Source organism: Quercus suber, unplaced genomic scaffold, assembly GCF_002906115.3.
Source record: "Quercus suber isolate HL8 unplaced genomic scaffold, Cork oak 2.0 scaffold_378, whole genome shotgun sequence".
Taxonomy (NCBI): Eukaryota; Viridiplantae; Streptophyta; class Magnoliopsida; order Fagales; family Fagaceae; genus Quercus; species Quercus suber.
Genome location: NW_027069830.1, coordinates 501,899 through 510,302, shown reverse-complemented (window position 1 = coordinate 510,302; position 8,404 = coordinate 501,899). Strand labels below are relative to the sequence as shown.

Here is an 8,404-nt window from a genome sequence, read left to right as displayed (position 1 = left end):
TTTTTGTGGATGGAAAAGAGCAAGAAGTAATTAGATGTTACATAACCAATTAAGATCTAAATCCATAGAGGCTAGAGTCAACATATTCTCACACAGTTTCTCAGCTAAGGAGAATCATAAATCCCACACAAGCTCAACCCTGGAACACCAAATCCCATTTAATTAGAAATATTCCCTCCCCCCTTCTCTTTGTGATTGTATTAAGGAATCCTTTGGAAATGAGACAAAAACCATAAGCCCTATCCTAACATCAGGATACCCATCAACAAAACAGCATTAAAAAAAAAGCACTTAATAAGCTTAAAATATAATTCTTTGAAACTGAAATCTCAAAACCCATATCAGCATTTTATAAATTTAATCACTTTGTATACGAAATAAACACCCACATACATGAATAAACACAGGAAATTAAGGTAAACAACAAATTACAAAGCTAAGGAATAAGAAAAGGAAAGGGACTTCCAACAGCAACATCGACAGCCAAGAGCATAGGCCAAAGAAACTTGTAACGCCAAGCTAATGACTCTTTTGGTGGTGGCTGAGGTGGAGGAGCTGAGGACTGAGTCTCCATTGCTGATGATGCAGAAGCCGATGGTGAAGAAAACTCGTTGGGTTTCTGCTGGTGCTCACGGAATTGTTTCAGTTGTGCTGTTTGTGAAAGACCACAAGCAAGCAGTCAATCGAATCAATAAAAAGTCAGAAACCAAACCCCGAATACTGAAAGCAAAAACAAAATTTTTTAAGGTGGTTTTCGAATCTTTTTGTTTTCCGTTTCTCAAAAACATTAAAAAGATTGTAATTTTTGAAAGCGTAGAAATGTTTTAAGCTTACACATTTTCGGTTTATTGGTGTAGAGCTTTGGACCTTCGCTCATTATTATATTGGCTTCAAAAATTCTTTTCTTTGGCAACTGTCGAATGTCGACACTCTTTCTTGATCACCTTCCAGGCTTCCAATACCAGGCTACGCACTCTATTAATTTTTGTCAAAATTTTAGTTTTAGCCCCTAAAGGACCTTATCTTTTCCATTTATTTTGGGCATTTTCTTACTATATGATTCATTATGTTATTTTGGGATATATACTTGGTTTGGATCATGATCAATCAAACTGTCGATATTCAAGTATCACAAGCACTGCAAAGCTTTATATTGGTTTTTGGATTCATTAACCAGGGTTATTAACATTGTTTTTGATACATGTAAGGGTAAATGGCAAAGTTCAACCTACAGTTTGGGTTGTTTGGATTTTACACCATAAGTTTGAGAAACTTGATTTTACACCCCAAAGTTTAGTTTCGTTAGCAAAATCACACCCTCGGTTAATTTGGCAGTTAAGTGACATCTCGTCATGCTGACATTTTTTTTTTGGCCAAATTAGCACAGAGCCCTTTTTCCCAAAACTCACAACATAAACCAGATTTTAATGAGACACTTTCACAGCTATTCTCAAACTCAAAACCCCACGAAACCTCATTCCCAAATCCCTTTTTTACAAATTTTGGCAACACAGTAATTTTTTTTTCACCAAGCGCCCCTTGATCACAGATAAGTATTATGTTCTCAACTTTACTTTTCTTTCTTCCAATTTTTTTTTTCATTAACAATGTCATCTTTTTAATCCTAACCCCATTCCAAACTCCAGATCTTACTCTTTTTTTCCCCTATATTCCTCCTATTCGTGCTGTCCTTTTCTTCTTTCTTCTTAGTTCAATTCCACCCCCCCCCCCTGAATTCTATTGATTTATCGTTTGTTATTTTAATTTCCTTTGATTTTGGTTTTTTTTATTTTATTTTATCTATAATCCTGGGTATCTGCTGGTTGTGTTGAAGATCTTAACTTTTTGAGTTGTTGAATGCTCCAAAGTGGGCTGAGTGAGCCACGCCAACTGTTTGACTAATCTGCCTATCTTTTGTCTTTCTAAGAAATGAATTTGTTTCTGTCACTTGATTAACAAAAAAAAAAAAAAAAAACTAATGGATTTGGAATGAGGTGTTCATGGGGTTTTCTTCTCTCTCTTTTGTTGTACTTTTTAATATGCTTTGTGCTCTACTTTGCATTTAGCAGTTTTTATATACATCCTTCTTACTTGTCAAATAAGAAAGAAAAAAAATCTGCAGTGAATTTGTGTTATGAGTTTTGGGCAAAATGACTCTGTTTAAGCTAACGGATTTGGGAATGAGGTGTTCATGGGGTTTTGCTTATCTCTCTTTTTTTTGTACTTTTTAATATGCTTTGTGCTGTACTTTGCATTTAGCAGTTTTTATATACATCTTTCTTACTTATCAAAAAAAAATCTCTGTTAATTTGTGTTATGAGTTTTGGGCAAAATGACTCTGCTTAAGGGCTGATTGGCACCCAAAAAAATAAATATCAATGTGATGAGGTGTGACTTAACACTCAAAACTAACTGAGGGTGTGACTTTGCTAACAGAACCAAACTTTGGGGTGTAAATCAAGTTTTTCAAACTTAAGTGTTAAAATCCAAGCAACCCAAACTTCAGAGGTGGACTTTGCAATTTACCTTGCATATAAATTAAACATTGGCTAAAGGTTATGCTTCTCAAACTCTAGGAGTGAATACTAACAATTGCAATAAGTTTAGAAGCTAATTATTAAATTGTATATTGCTTTAGAAGCAAATGATATAATCTATTGTTGGCATTCATCTCCAATATAATCAATCTTTTGTTGACTGTTTACATTGTGGTTATTGGGCACTTTACATTGGTTAAAATGTAATTGACAGAATTTAATCTTTTGCTTAAGAATTAGTTTTTAGCTTAGGGTTATGAATTAATATTTCAGGAGTGGACATGAAAAATTGAATGAAGTTTAGAAGAAGATGATTAAAATAGATGTTTAAAGGCCATCTCCCACAAAGAATATAAACATGATTTGAATAGTGTTAAGATGTTTTTCATTTTTAGCAAGTGTGCCAAAGTTTGTGTTTAACAAACTCTACTTTTGTCAAACAATTGTAATTGTGGTGAAAAGTGTTATGATGTGAATCCTAGCATAGAGTTTGAATGTGGTATCCTCACATAGAAACCTGAGTTACTTTTTGACTGAATTTTTTTTATCAAACTAATGGTTATAAACTTTAAATAATCAACATTCATCAATTTGGATGTTCTTTATGCAGGTTACAGATGCTCCAAAGATTCATTCTAATGGGTTTCATGTCAATAATAAATTATTTTCGCCAACCTTTTGGAAAAATTGGATCTTTGCCGTTTTTCTTTCAAAAAAAAAGAAAAAAAAAGAAAAATTGGATCTTTTCTATAGAAAGAAAAAGACATTAAACTCTTTCTCTAAGAAAAAGAAAAAAAGTAGAAGAAGATTTTAAGCCAATTACAAGTCATCATGTCAATTGTCAAACAAGTCGGTCTTGAAAATGATATTATTCATTAAGGTTGTATTTAGTTCATGTAAAATATTTTTTGAAAAATAAATATTTTCGAAAATGCTATTTTCGAGAAAGGAAAATGTATTCAGGTTGTTTGGTTGATTTCAAAAAATGCTTCGAAAAATATTTTCTGGTGTTTGGTTGTATTCTTGAAAATACTATAGAAAATACATTTTCTACTTGTTGCTCACATTTTCTCAGCTTCCAAACAAATATATAATATCATTTTCAGTCCACAAACACAAAAGAAACAAAACCCAAAAAAAAAAATCATCAAATCTGGTCAAAAGGCGAAGGCGTGTGGGTTGGCTGGTGCTGCGATCTTTGCTTGAGGCGAAGGCGAAGGCGAAGGCGGCAAAGGCGCTTGAGGCGACTGGGTTCGATCTTTGCTTGATCGGCGCGGTGTGATTTGGTGCGATTGGCGAGGTGCGATCTGGTGTAGTACTGCGATCGACGACGAGAGATCTTGGCGGGACAATCTCGGCGGGACAATCTCGCCAGCGCGATCTCGAAGGCGCGATATCGCCGGCGTGTCTGGGGTTGGGGCGCGATCTCCACTCCCTCTTCTTGCTCTTTCTCTCTTCTCTCTCTCTCTCTCTCTCTCTCTTTGCGCGTCTGAAGCTTAGTTCGGAAATGATTTGAAGTGAAAATAGGAATGTAAAATAATTTCCAGGTCGAAGGCTTCTTTTTTACAGTCAAATGAAATGTAAATTCGGAAAATTCTATTTTCAAAGCCAACCAAACATGGTTTTACGGAAAATGATTTCCTGAAATGGTTTGAAGCCAAAACAAACAGACCCTAAATTGAGCTATCAATCCTAAATTCACGTATACGGAATGCCACTAATTTAATCGATCTAGTGCGAGACTAACAAGAAATCACGTGGCAGTAGTAGTTAATGATTGTTAGGTTATTAGATTATTTGCTTATTAATAGTTTTTAAAAACCTTACGACTGTACTTTTGTCGAGTTTCGACAAAAACTTTTTCTTAATTAAATTCATAAAAACCATTGTTTGTTTTGTTTTTATATGTTTGTATAATGTTCTCTCAGTTTATAAAGTTTATTCATAAAAATTTTCCACAAATGAATTAATAGGGAGATTAGAGAATGAGTTGAAGCTTATGCAAGCATATGACCAAAAAGTTAGTTTTTGTTAAATTTATCTGTTTTACTTAAACTAGATGATATCTGTGATATGTGGACTACTTTACAATTTCATTTGAAATTATTTTTATGTACATTAAAATCTACATATAATACTTAATACTTATTTTTTTGTATAATATTTATGTTTGCCCACAATATTGTTAATTTTGAAACTTGATTTTCTTAATTTATATTTTCTTTAAAAAAATTGTATAACACTTTAAGATTATAATATATTATAATATTTACTGTTAAAAGTAAATTTTATTTTTCAAATTGATTAAATGATTTTGAAATCTACAAATAAAATTTAAAGTATATAATACTTTTATAACCTAAGATTACATAAATTTCAGCAACCTACCAAACACTTTCTCAACCACTCTATTCTCACAACAAAATATGGAGACTTTGATCACAAACACCCAATTAATTATCTCAATGAAATTAAGGAAATTATTTGTAAGTATCAACATAAAGAGAACGTGATTAAATAAAGAGAAATTTGCCAAAAAACATTCATTTATCAAATTCAAGGCTTTCGTATCCTTAAAAAAAGCGAAAAACACTTCTAAATTCATTGATTTTTTTTTATTTTTTATATTATCACTATGACTCATACCGCACAAAATAACAGTAAAATAAACTTACAAAGAAACTTACAAATTATGAATTCTACCACAAAATTTTAAAACAAATAGCTAACTTCATAAATAATCAATTAGAATGTTTCTTTTTTTCTTTTTCTTTAGTTCTAAAAAAATACATTTATAACTTTCCCAAACCAAAATCTCAAATACCTAAAGACTCCAAGCGAATCGTAATTTTCACAAAATCTACAATGTCTGACTTCAACATCAAAACTGTAAGCTATCGTCACTGAATAAAAAACGCAAACTCCCTTCCTTAGTCATAGCTTACTCAAACGGTTACGATCAAATGATATTACATCGTTGGAGTTATGTAGGTGTCATTGAAAGGTTGAAAGTAAATTATATCGTTTTTTTTGTTTAAGTGTATTTGAAATGGGATGGTATGAAAGACTATGGACGTGTATATAAAAGAGTAAAAGTGAAAAAAGTGAATGAAAATGCAAAGAGTTTTTTGTGTGTGTCAGTGATAAAAGGTCTTGAAATATTGAATCAAGTGAAACAAATAGTAGTTTTAAAACATTAAATGAATAACGTAATAAAAATAGTCTTGAAACGTCGAACCAAATGAAATAAAGAGTCTTTACTTTTGAATTTGTTGTTATCTCTAATGTGGTTTAAGGGTATTTCAATTCTCTTCATAGAGTGCATTACATAGTAGAATCTCATGCTCTCTCGCATGAGATCTTTGCTTTTATATATATATATATATATTGATGTAATAAAACAGAGGATTATGAGTATTAGAGATCTAATAGGATTATCAAATAGTCATAATATAATTGTAGAATAGCTTGTGTACCTGAAATTAGATTATGTACAATCCATCTATTTAGTTTGGTATTGGTCTTTATGACATTCCGAGAATCTTGATACCAGAATTTGTGTTAAGTTTCAATTTTAAGTGGAAGCTGAGCATAACTTGATGCAAACTATGTATTCTTGCATGATCAATTTCCTTTGTACTTATTGTTGTGTGCATATATTGTACTTTTTGATATGAAATTGTTGTTCATTTTTAGACACAGGTTTATATATGGCTCAATTTCAAGAATCATGTGTCATTCCTATTTGGTGATCCTCTATTGTGCAAATTCAGCATATTGAGAATTTTACATCATTTCTAAAGGGTTAACGTGTCATTGAAGTGAATATTATGTTCTTTCAACATTTTGAGACCTTTTATTTTTTTGAGAAGGAAGGTCTCTATTATTGACAAAATGTTATTTTTAATGAAATCATCGATTTAGTATCTTTCTCTAATTGTGTTTATTACATTATTTATTATGAGAAGAATGTATTTTTGAGTGGCATTGCGAGATGAAGCTTGTACTTTTGACCAAACCCATTATTATTATTATTAGATTGGAGAGCAAAGTGTATTTTTAATTTCTCATATTTAATAGTTTATCTGTGTATCGCACGGGTAGCGACTAATATATACTAGCATGTAGTCTATGCTTACGCACAAAAATATTTACAATTGTGATGATAAGATGTTTATCTTTGTAGATTCAATTTCCATATTGAGCATTATGAATGGAGGTAACTTAACACCAACATTTAAAAATCAAATTGGACACATAGACAAAATTAAACTACAATTAGAAATTAATTTGATTCGATTTGAATTATAAAATTGAACTTCAACTTAATATAATATATACAATTATATTTTTGTCCACTTTTAACAAATTAACAAAATCTTAATCTAGACACACTAAAAACTATTAAAAAATAAGAATTGATCATTGAGCTTGGAATCTTCTTGGAGGCGTCAATGAAGCGCTAATGTATGAGAGTGTGAAGTAAGGAAGAGTGAGATTGAATATTGTGTTTGAACCTGGTTTTGCTCTGAGAAATGCGTAAGGAGGAGGAGAGGGTAGTGTGTGGATCTAGTTGGTAGATGTTGAGAGAGGAGAAGACATGAGATGATGATATGGAATTAGGAGGAGATGATATTTTATTTTTATAGTTTTTCTCGTTGAACTCCTTGGTTCTAGTTGTGGGATTAGAAGAGTTCCAGATTCTATTAAGATCACCTATAAAAGTGTGCAGGTGAGATGTTCTTGCTTAGGCCAATGAGTATTATCATTGTGGTTTTCTTGACTTTTGTGTTAAATGTTAATGTATCATTTATTTGAGCACAAAAATTAGAAAATTTATATAAGATACATGACACAAAATTGGAGTCCAATTTATAATCTCCATAAAAGTATGCAGGTAAGATGTTCTTGCTTAGGCTAATGAGCATTATTATTGTGGTTTTCTTGGCTTCCGTGTTAAATATTAATGCATCATTTATTTGGGTACAAAAATTAGAAAATTTAGATAAGATACATGATACAAAATTGGAGTCAAATTTATAATCTAATTAGATTTTTTTTTGAGTTTTGGTTAGGACAAGTGGCGCAAAATTGAGAATCCAATTGAAATCTAATTGGATTTTCTCTCTGCTTCAACTATTATATATATATATATATAGATTAATAGGCAAAACTCAAAAAATTTCCAATTAGATTTTAATTGGATTCTCATTTTTGTGCCACATGTTTTATCTAGTTTTAATTTTGTGCCAAGTGAATTATTGAGTGTGAAAATCGAAGGGTCTAAATCTAATTAAATTCTAAATTGGATTTCAATAAAAGTCCAACTTTCCTAAACGTATTCGTTTATTTTTTCAACTTTTGTGGTAAGGGAATTTTTTGGGTGAAAAGCCGAAGAGCCTGAATCATATATATTCAATTTTCCTAAACATGTTCATTTATTTTTTAATTTTTGTGGCAAGTGAATTTTTTGGGTGAAAGAACCGAAGAGTCTAAATTATATATATATATATATATATATATGTATGTATAAAATAAGAAACCATTATATATTTTAGAAATGTATGATTTAAAAAATGTAAATTAATACTATGTATAATTTAAATCTCTTCTAAAAAAATTTGTATTGTGATTATTTTTAATTGTACTTGTATACGGGGTTGTACACTAGTTTTCTTTAAAAAAAAAAACATTATTTTTCATGCATTGATTTTTTTTTTTTTTTTTTGTTTGAGAAACATTTCATGCATTGATTGAATTCAATATTTCAATTAGATAAGCCTAGATGCTTTTTATTTTATTTTATTTTTAACGGTTGACAATAAAATAACAGTAACTTGCTCAAAAAAAAAAAAAAAAAAGAAAAA

General features: G+C 30.7%; 1 long non-coding RNA gene across 1 annotated transcript; it reads right to left on the bottom strand.

Moving 5' to 3' along the window:
* Positions 1–322: 322 nt before the first annotated feature.
* LOC136062075 (uncharacterized) lies at positions 323–998 on the bottom strand. The gene is made up of 2 exons (XR_010623906.1): positions 835–998; positions 323–651 (listed from the first exon to the last, which is right to left on the bottom strand). It is a non-coding gene; the product is annotated as an uncharacterized LOC136062075 (long non-coding RNA).
* Between the last annotated feature and the right edge of the window lie 7,406 nt (positions 999–8,404).